Raw genomic sequence first — 18,837 nt, forward strand, 5'->3', positions numbered from 1 at the left:
ATCAACTCTCCTCTCAAGGAAATTAAGAATATGCAATAAATACTAGTCTGGCCAGTGATGCCCATACCCCATGCGTGAATTTTAAAAACCCACTCATAACGGAGAGATAGATTTCCTTTTTTAAGAGTTGTAATGAACACAAGGGACATTCAACATTTTTCAGATACCTACTGCACATTTCCAATATTGAGTGGGGGGTTTTCGAGTAAATTATGTCCTGGTTGATAACCAATGATTAATATCTCCCCACAGGAGGTGACTATTAATTACTCATGGGATATCAGATCAGTTTCAATCAGTTGTAATTTATCATTGTTGTAGTGGCTGGCCAGGATATTTGCTCCATTTATCCTGAGTTTGCCGATATTTTTGTGATCCTACACCAGGGAAGACAGAAGCAGTGTTACGGTGCGTGAAATATTTTCTGACACCTATTAAATTGTAGGATGATTTAATCGGCCATCTAACAATCCCAGTGGACCAATTAAATTGCCGCTGCGCAAAACTCACATGGGCCTCATACCTGAAGTACACATGAGTTTCCATTCCTGTAGAATAATAACCAATATACACCCTCACTGCTGGAGTATTCTTCATATATTTAATGAGTGGGTGAATGGGTGACAGGATCATGCTAAAATGGTCAGCATTCAGACACTTATGAACCACTGACCCCGTTCCGGTGCTATATGTGCTGTTTTCTCTTCAAAATGGCATCCACGCCACACATGCAAACCTATGGTGTTAACCTAATGTTGTTTTGGTGAGGGTGTTAGTGTGTATACTGGAAGCATCCACCAGAATGATCCACAGTAAGCTGCTTGCGATGACAATCTATGTGTAACGCTGAATTGATGGGCAGGCCTGTCCTTTTAGAGCTCAACACTCCATCTATGCCCTAAACACAAATGGCTAAATATGCATTCATTAGCAGGAATAATCCCCCATCAGGGCTAATTAAAAACATCATCAGCTACTTTCAGGATATTGTTGATTGATTTGCACTGGCTTCCTCTGGGTTTGTAGACATGTTTGGTGATTTTCAGAGTTGCTTCAAGTTTCTGTGGCCCATAGGGAGTGGAGTGGCATGTCTTGTAGGACTTTTTCCTCGCTTTAAGGACTCGGCACAAAAATATTTGCTCCCAGCTATTGGGGTCGTAGTTTCTCTCTTTCTCAGACTCCAATAAGACAGGCAGAACGATTGGAGGTAACACAGAACAGGACAAGCTGCTGGAAGAGGAAGGAGGAGGAGGGAGAGAAGGGGGATCTCAGCAGGAAGTCGTATCCAACCAGACTGTTCAGGGAGCAATTCTCCCACCTGAATCTCAATGAGGAACAGTGTGTCCGGAGCCAAAGATTCCTGGAGGATGTTCTCACTTAAATTTGTCACCAGCTGCAGACACAACTATAACCTCAGAGCAGGGTGAGTACGGCATTGCCAGTGGCCATGGAAGTGACTGTGGCCAAGATTTTAAATACACCTAGCTCTGTTCAGGTCATATTTGCAGAATAAGACCATAAGACATAGGAGCAGAATTAGGGCATTCGGCCCATCGAATCAGCTCCACCATTCAATCATGGCTGATATTTTTCTCATCCCCAATCTCCTGCCTTCTCTCCATAACCCCTGATCCCTTATTAACCAAGAACCTATCTATCTCAGTCTTAAAGACACTCAATGATTTGACCTCCACAACCTTCGGTGGCAAAAGAGTTCCACAGATTCACCACCCTCTGGCTGAAGAAATTCCTCCTCTACTCAGTTTTAAAGGATCGTCCCTTTAGTCTGAGGTTGTGCCCTCTGGTTCTAGTGTCTCCTACTGGTGGAAACATCCTCTCCACGTCCACTCAGTATCCAGTAAGTTTCAATAAGATCCCTCCTGATCCTTCTAAACTCCAACTAGTACAGACCTAAAGTCCTCAACCGATCCTCAAACGACAAGTTCTTCATTCCAGGGGTCATTCTTATGAACCTAATCTTGGCCCTTTCCAAGGCCAGCACATTCTTCCTTAGATATGGGCCCAAAACTGCTCACAATACTCCAAGTGGGATCTGACCAGAGCCTTATAAAGCTTCAGAATTACATCCCTGCTCTTGTATTCTAGCCCTCTTGACATGAATGCTAATTGCATTTGCCTTCCTGACTGCTGACTGAACCTGCACATTAACCTTAAGAGAATCATCGCCCAGCTGAGGCTCAGCTGAATATATTTCATTCTCCCTTGTCAGCTTGAAGCAGGCAAAGTGGACTTGTAGTTGCACAAGAATTCCAGGCCTCTCTCTGGCGCAGGGTGCCATTGGTTGCATGCCCATGGCCTTGTGGCACCACAGGTCAATTCTGAGATGTGCTGCGCCTGGAAGGGATTCCATCCCTCAACATTCAACCAGCGTGAGACCGTATTTAGCATGTCCCCCAGGCCAACGTGCGATATTCTGACAGCAGTCATGATGCCTTCTGTCTGCATCAATCCACTGTGCCCCCTGCATAGCAGCCACCATGAAAAGCTAGAGGGTGGCTGCTGGGTGACAAGGTAATGGCTTGGTTCATGATTCTGGTGCACTACCCAAGTACGAGCGGGCAGCAGATATGCAAGGGGCAGCCTGAAATATAGGCGAGCAGGCCATTGGGATGCTTCAACAATGTTTCTGCTGCGTCCACTCTGGGAGAGACCCGTGGTACTCAGCAGGGTGCGTGGCAAGATCTCCTGCTGCTTGCTGTGATGTGTTGGGTGTTCTGGATCACATACAGGTCACCACTTGAAGTAGTGCAACACTATTTTATTAAAAGGTTAACTATTTAAACATACTTGAACTGTAGGTAAATACGATACAAGCTTTAACTGAAGACCTTTGCCTTATCCTAACCAGTCGATGCACTCAGCACATGGTGAATGTCTGTGTTGCAGGCTGTGAGCTCTGTGCTCCTAGCTAGCTGCTACTCGAATGAGCGGGAATTCTCCTGTCCCCTGTCTTTATAGTGCGTGTGCTCTCACTGGTGATTGGCTGCGGTGTTGTGTGTGTTGATTGGTCCCACTGTGTGTCCATCAGTGTGTGTCTGCACCATGATATACTGGTGTATATTATGACATGCTGCCCTGCCTGCACAATATGAGGGAGGCTACCAGCTGAGGAGGAAGAGGCTGAGGACAGGAGGGAGGGAGGAGGCATCCATTACAGCCCCTACCGGGCCAGACTATTCATGATATCAGTAACCTTAACCCACACATCACCCAGTCCCGCTCACACTGACCATTACAGTTTCCACTTAGCCAATATACAAAAATAAAAGCCACCACAAAATAAACATTCCCAACCAAATTCTAGATTAAACCATGCCGGATATCATTTGACTAATTAACCTTCTTAGTGCCTGAGTTTCATTTCCCCTTGTCTGCCCTATTACCCCATTAGCTGCAGCAAGGCTGGTGGGAGGCTCCTGATACTCACTGACAATGGCCTTGCAGGACACTCCCAATCAGCTCTGGCCCTCGGCTTTGGACTGGGCCATCTCAGCATGGCAGGCAGCAGTCTCAGCTGGCTGGCTGACAGGACTGGGGCACTGGTGAAGATAGGGAAGATGAATGTTGCTATTCGTGAGAGAGGACACAGCAGGTCTGTACCCTATCGACCCCTGCCAATCCCCCGAGACTACATCTCAGCAACCCTAGCAATAGTTTTGAGGACAGATTGCTGTACTACTGTGATCCCCCCCCCCCACCCCCTCGCACTTTGATCACTTGTGTTATGTATCAGAGAGTACATCCCTGGTGAAGCATCACGTGATGTGTAGTGACATCAGCAGAGTGTTTGCGGGGACTTTGCAGCTCTCCATCTTAGATTGTGCGCACAACACATCTTAATAAACCTCTCATCGTGTTTGTAAAAATGGGCACCTCTGTATCTTTTCTCTTTATGGCTAACAAAGAAATAGAACAAAAGAGAAAACTGGCGATGAGGACTGAGGCAAGAAAATTTGCTGAAGAAGAAATCTGTTGACTAGAAATAGTGGAGATGGTATTGGGAGCAGAGGAGGATTTTTGGGACCGGATTGACATACATGTCGGGCGAAGCACAGATGCCGATGCTGAAGGTTTAAAGAAATTCCAACTACAACCTAGAGTAAAGAAGAGGGACAGTTCTGGTAACTTGCTTGCCATTGGGACGGCAGTGAAGTCTGGGTTACAGGGACCGTGCACATGTCGAAGCTTAACGGGCTGCCGGTAACAGGTATTCGGAAGTCTTCTGACTCTGTACAGGCCATTACGCTGTGAAAAATCAGGGTCATGTTAGGAAAAAAATTCTGGTTGCTTGGTGGATATAGGGGATAGTGCAATAACTTTGAAAGAATCGGTAGGGAGGAAATTGGTTGAAGTATAAACCCGGGGAGCCGGGATACGGACTGGCAGGAAAAACAGGCGCCATGGATGCATTTTATGAAGAGTGAGACTTGGAACTTACATGAGGAAAGATTCCAATTATGCTTCCTAGCAAATCGAAACATGAGAGCTAAAGGTCGCAAAATGTTTCAGTTTGGTAGGGCGTAAAACTTTTATGTTGCTACAAAATTTAGTTCACCCAGCAAAACCAGGAGAAAGGCCCACATCGAACTAATGAAAGTTTTAGAAGGGCATTTCTCTCCTCGACCATTACTGATGGCAGAAAGGTTTTGGTTCCACCACTGTATTTGTGAAGAAGATGAAAGCATTTGACAATTCATAGTGACTTTAAGAAGGTTAGCAAAATATTATGAGTTTGGTGCAAAACTTGATGATACTCTTTGTGATAGACTGGTTTGTGGACTCCGCAGTGAAGCTTTTCAGAGGAAGCTGTGATTTAACTCTTAAAAACTACTGTGAAGGTTGCCACATCTATGGAGCTAGCATCGAAAAAAAGCTTCACAGATAACGGCTGGAGCAAAGATCCACAAAATGGATACCACAAGGAACAAGGCTGCAAGGGTGCCGACGTTACCGATGTACATCACTCAGCAGGGGAATGCTGGATTAGAGAAACTAAATGCAAGGACTGTGGCAAAAAATACCATATTGCCAAGGCATGTTGGGCGCAGAAAGCTTCACCTACACCAAGAAAGTGCAAGAAAATTAGTAGACAATGGATCAGAGCTAGCGGAGGACCTGACGCCAGGCGTCTTATCGATGTGGGACGCTCAACAACGTTTTTGGGCATATCCAAAACTCGGGTCATGAAATCAAAATGGAAGTGGATACGGGTGCAGCTGAATCGTTAATACCTGAGACAATTTATCATCAAAAGCTGAAGCATCTGCCTTTAAAACTGCCAAATGTGATCCTAATGTCACGAAGGACGCTGATGTTAACTGTGAGGGTGTCCCAACTTGGAATACCGGTTCGTGAGGGTGTAAGTTTGGTTTTGTTTTGGTGTGAGGACACAAGTGAAACCCCAGTGAGAATAAATGGCCGAGGTGCCGTGTCACAATTATTAAAGACTATTTATTAAAGTAAAGAAAATACACACATCTCGTTCAACTAATATGTCTGAATTACTAAACACGTACTGTTTGTATAGAATGTCCCCGAGTTGACAGGGGAGGATGGAGGTTTATTATGGGGAATCAATGTGATTATTCCTCCGTGCTTGCATAGTGAAGCCCTTGATCAACTACTTGAGGGACATCCTGGTGCGATGAAGATGAAGGAATTGGCATGGTTATTTTTGATGGCCAGCGTTAGATGCTCAAATTGAAGATAAAGTAGGACAATGTCAATCCTGTGCAAAACTAAGGAAGACTCCACCATTACAACCATTACATCCCATGGGAATAATTGACACAACCATGGCAGAGAATACACATCGATTGTGCTGGTCCACTGGAGGGTCACATGTCCTTAGTGATGGTGGATACACACTCAAAATGACTGGAAATCACGATCATTAAGTCAATGACAACTGAGCAGGCCGTTGAGACAAAATACTTACAAGGTTTGGGACACCGGAGCAGACTGTAAGCGACAATGGTACACAATTCACTTGGAAGGAATATGAGGACTGCTTGAAGGGAAATGGTCCACAGCACATTACGTCAGCTCCGTATTATCCTATAATAAATGGATTAGCTGAACGTTTAGTTCAATCTTTGAAACATTCTATCAAAGCGCCTGAGGACCAGGGGACATTGGCAAGAAGAGTGAACAAATTACAAATGTCTTATTGGAACACTGAACACGCAACAACTCAGCGTTCACCAGCAATGCTGTTGTTCAAATGCGAACACAATTTGATTTGTTAACTCCACCTGATACTTCAGAGATTGTCAAACAACAACAAACACAAATTGCTAGGAGGGAGCAAAACTCTAAAAAGCGAGTATTCAACCAGGGAGAGGGAATGCTAGCTAGAAGCTACACCACCAGCGAGAAAGGGGTATCTGCTGTGATCCTAACAATGACAGGTTCAGTATCAAACAGCGTACAGACGGATGATGAAAGAGTTTGGCTGATTAGCTACTAGCTTCATGAGGTGAAATCGCTGAGACTGCTGGAGTTCCACCTTTGGAAATTCTAGACAGCGATACTTTGAGACAGAAACTAAATTCAGAGACAAGAGTAGGTCAGAGGCTTGGGAACCTGTAGCAACTAACTCACCTCCTGACTCCTCAAAGCCTGTCCACCATCTCCAAGGCGCAAGTCAGGAGTGTAATGGAATACTCTCCACTTGCCTGGATGGGAGCAGCTCCAACAATACTCAAGAAACTCAACACCATCCAGGATAAAGCAGCCCACGTAATTGGCACCTCATCCACACACATTCAAACCCTCCACTACCAATACACAGAGGCAGCCATATGTACCATCTACAAGATGAACTGTAGGGGCTCCCCAAGGGTCCTCAGGCAGCATTTCCCAAACCCACAATTGCTTCTATCTGGAAGCACAAAGGCAGAAGACACATGGGAACCCCCCCTGGAAATTCCCCTCCAAGTCACACTCCATCCTGTCTTGGGAAATATTTTGCCATTCCTTCACTGTCACTGGGTCCAAATCCAGGAACTCCCTCCCCAAGTACACCGTAGGTTTACCTACACCACATGGACAGCAACAGTTCCAGAAGGCAGCTCACCACCATCTTCTCAAGGGCAATTAGGGATAAGCAATGGATCCTGGTCGCTGGCCTAGCCAGTAAAGCCCACATCCCACAAATTATTTTTTAAATGGGATTGTGAATCCCCTTGTCCTCAAAGAGGGTGTCAGTGAGTGCGGTGCAATGTTTTTGGGTGATGTGGCTGTCATGGTTGAATAGCTGTCAGTGTGTGGCAGCTGTGAGGTGTGTGTGTGAGACTTGCAGCAGTATTGAGTGGATGAGGGTGAGCTCAGGCTATGTTAGGTATGGGTCGTGATTGGTGAAGATTGTTAGTAGGTCAGTGATGGGGGTGTGCTGTTTGAGGGAAGTGGGGCAATTGGTGGGAGGACATTGAAGTTGTTGCAGTGTTGCCTGCAGGTCCCGATTAATCCTGCTGGATTGAACTCTGCTATCTGGTCCCACTGCTTTCACAAGGTTGGCCTGGAGAGCTTCCTGTGAATAGATGATAGCTCTTCTCCTCTCCATCTCTCCACCGAGGCCTCCAGTGCAGTACCACAAAATCCTGGAGCCCTCTTTCTGCCATGTCGTGCCGTTCTGTGGCTTTCCCCCATGCAGATCACTTTTGGAATGACTTCTGAAACTTGCTGGAGCCCAAATAAACCTCCCCTTTAAGCATTGCAGCTGACTTTAAATAGAGCAGACTAGTTGAAATTTGCACTCACCCCTCACAATTTTGCACCCTAAACCCAGGCACGCAGCCACTCAACAGCGTGATTCGAGTTGGCTGTGGTCCTTTTTGTTTGATGCGACATTTGCATTTAAAACTAAAGACATCGTACATTTTTTAAAAAGCAATAGATGGCATTCAATGGAATTATTTATGGTGACTCGGAATTTCTATCGAAACAGGAACGGTATTCCAAATGATGCCAGGAACACTGACTGGGTGTGGTCGTGGGATCTGTAGGGCACAGGGCAGGGAGCCCTGGATGTTAAATTGCTTATTGCGTAATAATTGGAGAGTTTTATGAAGAAAAGAAACTGATGAATTTGAAACTGCGGATGAAAATATATTCACGCAGTTGGAGAAATTTCTCGGGATTGCTCAACGTGTACCAGAGAAATGTGTGATTACGGTGGAGCTACAATACCAACTAGTGGCTGTAGCCTGTAACTAGCAGCCTGGGGGCTGGTTATTCCCTAACTTTCATACATACCTTTTCAATCACACCGTCGGCATAAATAGTCCAATTAAAAAAACAAATGAAAACCTGAGCGAAATTTGTGAGCAGCAAACATCTGCATCTACAATTTTCTATTTGATTTGTTGAATGCGAAGAGTTCACCATTTGGAATTGCATTAGTAGCAACTGACAACACATTGTGGTATCTAGAAAAGAAGCTTAAAGTTCCCTCTGTTCTTTCAGCGACAGTATTGTGATTGCTCTTTCTGCAACTGTAACTAGTGAATGTTTTATTCTCAATAGCACCATTGTTTACATCATGTGAGCGTTAATAGATATATTAGTATACAAAGTGTGTGCAAATACACATAATTCCTTTTTCTGACTCGCTCTTGCAACGTGTTTTGCCAGCCTTGCCTCAGTAATAGTGTCCTCACCACTTGAGTCATAGGCTTGCGAGTTCAAGGCCTTATTTCAGAGACTTATGCATGTTATATAGAGGCTGTGCCTGCCAATTAGATAGACATGAAAGGTGACATTTGAAAAATAGTGGGGGAGTGCTCTGATATCCTTGCTGACATTTATTCCTCAGCCCACACAAAAACATTAGAATCATAGGAAAGGTACGGTGCAGAAAGAGGCAATCAGCTCACTGCGTCTGCGCCTGCCAAACAAGAGAACAAAGAAACTTGTCCTTCCATTTTAATCCCAATTTCCAGCACCCGGTCCACAGCTCTTCGGCAGTGAATTCCAGATGGCCACCACCCACTGGCTGAAATCGTTTTCCCTGATGTCCCCTCTAATCCTTCTACCAATCACCGTAAATCTATGCCCCCCACCCCCCTACCCCCACCCGGGTAGGGGAAACAAGTCTTTCCTGTCAAACCTATTTGTTTAAAAATAATAATGATCTTTATTGTCACAAGTAGGCATACATTAACACTGCAATGAAGTTACCGTGAAAAGCCCCTAGTCACCACATTCCGGCGCCTGTTCGGGTACACAGAGGGAGAATTCAGAATGTCCAAATTACCGCACAGCACGTCTTTCGGGACTTGTGGGAGGAAACCGGAGCACCCGGAGGAAACCCACGCAGACACGGGGAGAACGTGCAGACTCTGCACAGACAGTGACCCAAGCTGGGAATCGAACCCGGGATCCTGGAGCTGTGAAGCAACAGTGCCAACCACTGTGCCACCGCGCAGCCCTTAATAATTCCATGCATCAGGGAATTGGGAGCTGGGTCACAATTTATTGTCCAAGGATCTATCTGAGCCTCCTCCTATTTCATATCCACATGGTGCCCCATAGTGTAATCTTCTCCACACCCACAAATCTTTGAGTTTGCTGAATTTATCTCATTCTGGACTGCTGATCATCCTGATTTTAATTGCTCCATGATTGGCAGCCATGTCTTCAGTTGCTTAGTCCCCAACGCTGAAATTCTCTCTTCGCTGCTCTACTCATGTTGCTTTGGGTGACAGGTAGTCTGTCTCTTGATGAAGAGCTCAGCACATGCATCGGAACGGCAGCTACTAACATTGCCCGACTAACAAAACAGGCATCGAAAAACAAACACTGACCAATACGAGCAAAGATCTTTATTAATAAGGCTTGTATCGTCAACACATTGTTGCATGGTAGCAAAGCCTGGACAACTTCCACCTATCAAGAAAGAATGTTTGATATCTTCCATCTCTTAGGTTTATGATGCATCCGTGGTATCATATTGACTAATAAAGCAATCTTTTCAAGGGCAAAAATGGCAAGCTTGCTAATTAAACAAAGAAGGCTTCCTTGGCTTGGGTGTGCGCACAGGATAGAAGATGGCCATATCCCCAAGGATACACTCCAAAAGGAAGGAAGCTTCAAGAGACCAGCCCAAAGCTCAGATTCAAGGCCACTGTCAAAAGAGACATGAAAACTCTCAACATTAATCACGACAGGTGGGAAACCCGAGCTGAAGATCGATGCAAATGGCGGCACCAGCTGTGGGCGGAGTTCACCATCACTGTCCCCACTTGTGGCTTCAGAAACTCCAAAGCGGGCACCAGTCCTGTAAACAGTGGGCGTGATTCTCTGAAATGGAGACAGATTGTTCGCGCCGTTAAGGTTCACGACGGCGAGAAACGGCCCCTATCCCGACCGATTCAGGGCCCGAAAGTGGGCTAGGAGCAGCGCCGCGTCATTTACGCGCGCCAGGCCTTGGCGCCACGTAAAGGCGGCGCCGCATACATGACACGGCCGCCGCCGCATAACTGGCGTCACCCGCGCATGCGCGGGTTGGCCGGCGCCAACCCGCATGTGTGGTTGCCATCCTCCCCGAGTCCGCCCCGCAAGAGGATGTCCGACGGATTTTGCGGGGCTGCGGAAGAAAGGAGGTCCTCCTTCAGAGAGGCCGGCCCGACGATCGGTGGGTACCGATCGCGGGCCAGACCCCATTTGAGGCCCCCCCCCCGGTGCAGGATCCCGCCCCCCCCCCGGTGCAGGATCCCACCCCCCCCCCCCCCCCCCCCCCACAGCGATCCTGCACTGTTCCCGCCGGCAGCGACCAGGTGTGGACGGCGCTGGGGGGAACCCGCCGTTTTGGGCAGGCTGCTCGGCCCATCCGGCACTGAGAATCGAGTGGGTACCGGTGAATCGCCATTTTGGCTGTCTCGGGCGATTCACTCGCGCCGTGCAAAACGCGATTGTGCCGATCTGGCCGCTTCCATGAATCATGGGGGGGCGTTGGACCGGCGTCGCGCAAAAATTTGGCGACCCAGGCGATTCTCTGAAATGGCGCTTGAGCAGAGAATCGCGCCCCTGTGTTTGCAGAGATCATCCCATGCCACTGTTGATGGACAACTTTACGTGTGGCAGCTTTGCCTTTCCAGAATTGGGCATCAAAGGAAGAGCAGATGATCTGGTCTGACCTCATCAACGTTCTGAGGTTGCATTCCCATCATCTCATGTGGAGTATGGAATTGTATAGCTGTTTACAGCATGCAGCTTCTGTATGCAGTCTTGTCCTGTAGAATCACCAGGTTAGGAACTCGTTTTCAGGTAAAAATGCTGCTCTTGGCATATTGTTGTACACGCCTTGTTGAACTAGAGTTGACTGTTGGTGATGGAGGAATGAAGCATATGCTAGGCCATGTGGTTACTGATTGCCAATCTATATTGTTCTCATGGCCTCCTGCTTATGGCTCATAGCATCTCATCCATGCCCAATTTTGAGTTGCTAACTCTGCTCTTACTCTTATGCTATTTAGTACCTGTAGTGCTTCCAAGCACAATGGAGGATGTCCTCAGTGTGAAATCAGGGCTTTGTCTCTACCAGGGCATTGCTGCCAAGGACAGATACCATGGACAGCTGCATCTACAGCAGATAGATTGGTCAAGTAGATCATTCCCTTCTATTTGTTCTGTCAAACGAGTGAAACCACAGTCAGACTGCTCTGCCCTTCAGGAATCAGCCTGCTTGGTCACTGGTGGCATTACTGAGCTATTCTTGGTGTTGAACATTAAAGTCCCCCATTCAGAGTACAGTCTTGCTAACTTTGTTGCTTCCTCCATATGATGTCCAGCATGGAAGTGTGTTGATTCAGCTGCTGAGGGAAGACAGGAGGTGGGAATCAGCAAGTTTCCGAATTCATGTTTGACTGGAAGCCATGAGACTTTATTGAGGTCACTCCTCCCTGACTACCCCTATCTGTGATGGGTCTGGGCTGCTGGGGTAATAGGCCATATTTAATTAAGTTGAGGTCTGAGGGAATGCTGGATAGATATGGTTCTCTTACGTTTGTGACAGGCTAATGCTTGACCAGTCTGTGAACGTCAGTGAGAAGGACTTTGCAGGGTTGACTGGGCTGAGTGTGCAGTCATATTCTGATTCCTTACGAACATTGTAGTCAAATGGTTTGCTAGATTTCATTTTATTGTGGGTTTATCATCCTCCCTCGATGTAACTGTCTGCAAACTTCATATTCCTCCAACACTGGTTCTAAGTACATCCACTGCTCTTTAAACCCTACCACTTTGATTAAACTTTACACTACTTGTTCTTTTTAGGTCTCTATTAATTTTAGCCTCATTGTGAAGCACCTTGGGCTTTACTCCTTTTAGCAGTTTGATACAACTGAAGTGTCTTGCTAAGCTAGAGGGGAGGGAGGGAGGTAAAGGGAGAGAGAAGCAGGATGACAATAATCAGATTGGAATATATGTGCTGACTTCAGTATTAATTTTCAAGTCACACATTTTGCCCATTTTTATGCAATACTTTTGATTTTCTACACTAATTAGATTTTAGGAATTTATCTTAAGTACAGGAAGAATTAAAAATGAGGAACTCTAGCGTCACTACTGGCAAGCAAGTGTAATTACAGCGTGACAACTTTATGTAGGCAGTTTCCATCATATACGTAGACATAGGAATTTATACAGAAGACAAGTTGACATCAACATTTAATTTTTATTGTAATGCATTAAGAATTTTGAATATATTTCATTTGTATATGTAGAATTTCATTTTTAATTTACATTTACAGGAAGAGAGAGGGAGACGATATTTTGAAATTTCCATCAGTGAGAAAGCCCTGAGGAAAATTATTAATTAGAACAAAAGAACCGATTATTTCAAGCATGGTCGTACTACAAAATAACTTTTTTTTTTTAAAAGTAATGGAATAGACGGATTTAACATCATTATAACTGGTAGTGTATTTCACATTTTCACATGAGATGGGAGTGTCCCTCACAAAGTAAATTGCTCTTAATGAGTCTTCTTTTATCATATGTTGCCTAGGGTCAACACCATTGCTGTTCCAGGTTTTTGATGCAATAACAGTGAAATACTGACAACAGTCAGGATGGTGAGGACCTGGAGGTGAACTTACAGGTGGCGGTATTCGCATGCAGTTGCTGCCCTGGCCTTGCTAATGGTGGAGGTTGTGGTGCGGTCTGCTGGGGAGAACAGCAAAGAATTGCTCTTCGGAATGCATTTCGCTTTCCCTCTACAAGTATTTGACTAAAACTAGCACCGGTTTAATAGGTTGAAGTGCTATAATGTTCAAAGTTATGTCAGTTGAGTTCATTGAAGCCATTAACAAACTTATAGGCTAGAAGTGTTTAAGAACTCAATTTAGAACTTAACTTCTGAACTGTGTTATGGCCTGATAAGGAGGAATGATTTGGCTCCACTCTATTCAGCCTCCTCACTTGGTCACATCAAAAGGTTTTTAAATTTATTCTCCCCATGGACACCTTTTTTCAAATCCAAATTTATGTTTTGCAATCAATGCAGTGAATAATAAGGATCAATCAATGAGGTTTTTTGAGTTAAAGAAAGAGTAAGTTTATGAGCGACTAAACCAGAGAGGAAATAATAAGACGCGACATCTCACTCACACAGGTTTTGGAAGTAAGGAATGTTAAAGTCCAAATAAAAGCTAAAAGAATAGATGATTAGACCTTTGCTCGTCTTTGAGGTGTATATTATTAAACGTTGCAGCCAAATCTAATCATCTGGTTACTTGCAGCAGGTAGATGTATATGATGTTGCAATTGTTACAAGATCTTGGTTCGTTCAAAGGCCTTGTGTGCAGTGATTTCCAGAGAGAGATATATATATCTTCCACCTGCTTCCCTGGAGCCGTTTTCAAAAGTCTTTTGGATGGTGTCTCTTTTGGCTTGATAACACACAATTTTCACAGTGCTGCTGTGGGTGTATATTCCAAAGGAATTTGATTACCATATCCGCTGTAGCCATTGTTGCAGAACAAGTCACCATAATTTTTGATGTTTCATAGAATAGAATCACTTCAGTGCAGAAGGAGGCCATTCGGCCCATCAAGTCCACACCGATCTATGTCCCACCCTATCTCTATAACCCAACCTTCCCATCCCTGGATACTTAAGGGGCAATTCAGCATGGCCAATCCACCTGCCCCGTCCATCTTTGGACTGTGGGAGGAAACTGGAGCACCCGGAGGAAACCCACGCAGACATGGCGAGAACGTAAACTCCACAGTGACCCAAGGCCGAAATTGAACCCGGGTCCATGGCGCTGAGGCAGCAGTCCTAACCACTGTGCCGCCCCCATGTCAGGAATCATTTGACACATTTCAAGATAATAGAAACCAATGGGAGATGGGGTTCTTTAATTTTCCATAGGGTGTCTGAGTTTCTGTTGGTCATATATTATGGTAGGCTAGCAGTTTCCCATGGCATTCATAGTTCCTTTTTGAAGTGGGCTTTGACAATCCCAGATTTGACATTCCATGAGCAAATATGTCATGCCATATTTGCAGTGGAATCCCTTTGTTAGCTTAGTAGCCAACTTACTTTTCAATACATCAGGTGATTTTAGGCAGCCATCTTTAGTCTGTTTCTTATTCTCGTCTTATAAAAGGGTGACTTTTAAACATTTCAGTATATCTTTGCTGAGCTAGTGAAATTATTGGCTGATATCACTCAGTCACAATTTCTCGTTGTCACGACAGCTGTGAGGTGATGAAAAATAAGAAGGCCACTTACTGCTTGGATAATAAGTCCTGGATTTTCACTCCCAACCCATTGGGAACATTTTCTGTTTCTGCAAAACTAACCCAGGAGAATGCAGAGATGGACGTTTGGATTTTTATTCTGGGCTAGCGGGGTTGCCTGAGAGACCCAGGAAGAAGTATAGAAGATGCGTGGTACGGAGGCAGGCTGGGTGGAAGGTCTGCCTTGTTGTACCAATGCTTTATCAAAGTTTTAAAACCACAAAATAAAATAGCCCATCAGCCCTCAAGATCCAAACACGCACCATGCCAACACATGTCTCTCACTCCAATAGCTGCTCATACTCTCCATGTATGCCCCCCACTACAATGCCACTTCCTTCCCTCACACCTTCCATGGTAATCTATGCACCTCTGCCCAACCTCATGGATTTTCATAGTCCTTATGCCAACCTATGCCCCTTGGGTCCCCTTACCCCATATATCCTCCCATGGCACTTTAACGCCCTATTTCAATTTAGTACCAACCCGTGCACCCCCACCCGTCAACCTTTGCCCTTACACCTACCATGACGTCTCACCCAGTATCCACCATGGACAGAACTCAGCACCCATGCTGATATCAAATAGAGTTCCATACGTCTAAAGCAGACTTTATTTTGTTTAAAAACACACTAGTTCATAAAACCCCATTTACTACATATACATTTCTTGGACTATATTATTCCAACATATAGCAACAAATATTTTCTTCAATTGCATAATCTGACATAAAAGCAAGCATAGGAATTCAGTCACCACTTGGAGCTGTCATTCAAAATGAAATGGCAGGTGCCTTCCTGTGATAATGAGTTGTTGTGAAATCAGTCGTACAGCCCATCCAATAATGGCAGCGATAGGGCTTAAGTCAAAAGCAAGTAATCATTTTTAACAATCCAGTTTTTTAAAAGTTAACGGGTCGGAGTTTTAAATGCCTTGCCAGCTTGACAGCTCCCTTTGAATGTTCATCTTGACACTTTTTACAGTTGTTTTCGAGTGAATCCCGACCTGGGTGCATTCCCCACCCCCACGGAAATGGTAGGTGCTATCTTTGGGGGTGGAGCTTCTGAATTTGGCCATTTTGTTAACAATGGAGAGGCTCTCCATTATTGTGAAAATCCAGGTCGAAGCATCTATTTGGGATAGAGGAGCACAGGGTCTTGGAGGAATAAATACACAAATGATTAGTAGTGACACAGGCCATAAAAAAAGTAAACTAAGGAAACCAAGCACAGGGATTAATTTCTCGAGTGATAGAATTGAAAAGGAGGAAAGTTGTGTTAAAGTTGTACAGAACTGTAACAAGGTGGGAGTACTTTCATATTATAAAAAGGATAGAGAGGCATTGGGGTAGATTCAAAAAGATTTACACAGTTGATATCAGAACTGAGGACTTATAAATATCAGGAAAGACTGAACAGGTTGGGGATCTTGTCTTTAGATTGAGTGTTGACCTAATAGAAGTCTTTAAAATAACAAAATATGTGGTTAGGTGGATTGACCATGCCAAACGGCCCCTCAAGTGTCCAAAGATGTGTAGGTCAAGGGGTTATTGGGATTGGGCTGGGGAGTGGGCTTGGGTGACGTGCTGTTTTAGAACTTCGCTGCAGACTCATGGGCCGAAGGCCTCCTTCTGCACTGCAGGGTTTCTATGAAAAGGGATTGATTGGAAGACATGGAAAATGTATTCTCAATCATGGAATAACCAAAACCAGGGTCGCAAATATAAGGCATTCACAAATAAATCTAAGGAGGAACATATTTACCAGGGAGCGGTAAGAATATGGAACTCTATACGATAAGTAGTTGAAACAAGTAGCATAAGATGCATTTATGATCAGCACAAGGGAGAAAGAAGAGTGCGCTGATAGGGTTAGGTGAAGAAGTATAGTAGTTTCATTGGGGAGCATATATACCTGTGATTATCATATGGGCTGAATGGTCTTTCTGTATGCTGCAGACATGATGGAGCTCAATAAACCAGAACTAGCTTTTAGAAGCAGTTGCTCCATCATCGGGGAAGGTGGCTGTTATCTTTTTGTCATGGAGAATGAGATCAACAGTGGGCAGCAAGGCACAAAGTGACATTGGTAAATTTGTGCTCTGTCTATTCCACCATCCTGACTGAATGAAGATGTCTTGCTTTGGGAAATACCAACCAATTGGTAATCTGCTGGCACCAATAGGCAAAACTGGAATTTAAAATGTAATTCTGCCTTTACAACCATATTCAGGCAAAAATGTATGTTTCAGTCATTTTCCAACTATTTAAAAAATGAAATCATGCTCTGCCTTGGATGATGATAGGAATGTAACATTGTGAGTTACTGGCACTAGCTCAACAGAAATAGATAAGAGAGGAAGGTTTTTATCAACTTTTGTTGTGTTTTCTTGTTTTAAACCTGGAAGTTGAAGGTATTCCAGGGCAAAGGTGACACTTTCATGTCATAATCCCCATGTTACATAAGCCTGTTGTGATTGAATAATCATTTTCCAGGAACCATAGCACACAAGGAGGCCTTTCATTTCACATGTTGAGCTCTTCGCTGCTGCAATCCAAATCAAATCTCTTTGCTCTGAATTCAGTTCTCCCTCCATAGCCTTTAGCTTTCTTCTACTTCAAAGGTTTATCCGATTTTCCCTTAAAAGAAACAATGGTCTCTACCTCAACCACTCTCAATGGGGAAATGGTCACTGTTTCGACTTCTCTCCAATTCCAAGATGTTCTTCCAATTCCTCTTGCTCGCTTCAGTGGGAATTTTAAACTGACAATCTTGCATCACCAGCTCCCCAACCAGAGGAATTAATATTTCCTCGATCACGCTGTAAAAATCTTTCATCATTTTAGAATCCTCCATTAAATCTGATCTTAGCCTTCCCTATTCCCTGTTGAAAATAGTCACAGTGTCCCATTGTAGTTTGCCAGCCCTGGCATAATCATGTCTAATCTCTACCTTTAATGCCTTTGCTATAAATAGATGCTCCAAAATTGCACACCATAATATAACTGTAGTCTAATCTATTAATCTTTGACTATTATGAAATCAAAATGTTGTTGAGCTTTTTCATGGCTTTTTCTAGCTACGCTCCCACTTTCAGAGAATATCTGTCTCTTTGTTCAACCATTAATGTCTTCCCATTGAGTAAAAAACACCTGGGGCGAAATTCTCCCCCAACGGCGCGATGTCCGCCGACTGGCGCCAATCAGACGGGCATCGCGCCGCCCCAAAGGTGCGGAATGCTCCGCATCTTTGGGGGGCCGAGCCCCGACATTGAGGGGCTAGGCCGGCGCCAGAGGGATTTCCGCCCCGCCAGCTGGCGCGGAAATGACATCCCCGGGCGGCGCATGCGCGGGAGCGTTAGCGGATGCTGACAGCTTCTCGCGCATGCGCAGTGGAGGGAGTCTCTTCCGCCTCCGCCATCGCGGGCCAGGCCACCGTGGGGGCACCCCCCGGGGTCAGATCGCCCCGTGCCCCCCCCCAGGACCCCGGAGCCTGCCCACGCCGCCTTGTCCCGCCGATAAATACCTACTTTAATTTACGCCGGCGGGACAGGCAATTTCTCGGCGGGACTTCGGCCCATCCGGGCCGATTCCGCCCCCACTCAATCCAGACTTCGGCAACCAGCGGGATTCACGGCGGCCAACGGCCATTCTCCGACCCGCTGGGGGGTCCTGGGCGGGCTCCGGGGTCCTGGGGGGGGCGCGGGGCGATCTGACCCCGGGGGGTGCCCCCACGGTGGCCTGGCCCGCGATCGGGGCCCTCCGATCCGCGGGCGGGCCTGTGCCGTGGGGGCACTCTTTCCCTCCCGCCTCCGCAACGGCCTCCACCATGGCGGAGGCAGAAGAGACTCTCCCCACTGCGCATGCGCGGGAAACTCAGCGGCCGCTGACACTCCCGCGCATGCGCCGCCCGGCGGCGTCATTTTCGCGCCAGCTGGCGGGGCAACAAACGCCATTTCCGCCAGCTGGCGGGGCGGAAAGCCCTCCGGCGCGGGCCTAGCCCCTCAATGTTTCGCCCCTGATTCTAGTTTCCCACCAAAAATGTATTATCTTACACTTATCTGCACTAAA

At 45.7% G+C, this 18,837-nt stretch overlaps 1 long non-coding RNA gene across 1 annotated transcript; it reads right to left on the reverse strand.

Moving 5' to 3' along the window:
- Positions 1-15,363: 15,363 nt before the first annotated feature.
- LOC140429772 (uncharacterized) lies at positions 15,364-18,607 on the reverse strand. The gene is made up of 2 exons (XR_011949189.1): positions 18,297-18,607; positions 15,364-15,924 (listed from the first exon to the last, which is right to left on the reverse strand). It is a non-coding gene; the product is annotated as an uncharacterized lncRNA (long non-coding RNA).
- Between the last annotated feature and the right edge of the window lie 230 nt (positions 18,608-18,837).

Source organism: Scyliorhinus torazame, chromosome 9 (genome assembly GCF_047496885.1).
Source record: "Scyliorhinus torazame isolate Kashiwa2021f chromosome 9, sScyTor2.1, whole genome shotgun sequence".
In the NCBI taxonomy this organism is placed as follows: Eukaryota; Metazoa; Chordata; class Chondrichthyes; order Carcharhiniformes; family Scyliorhinidae; genus Scyliorhinus; species Scyliorhinus torazame.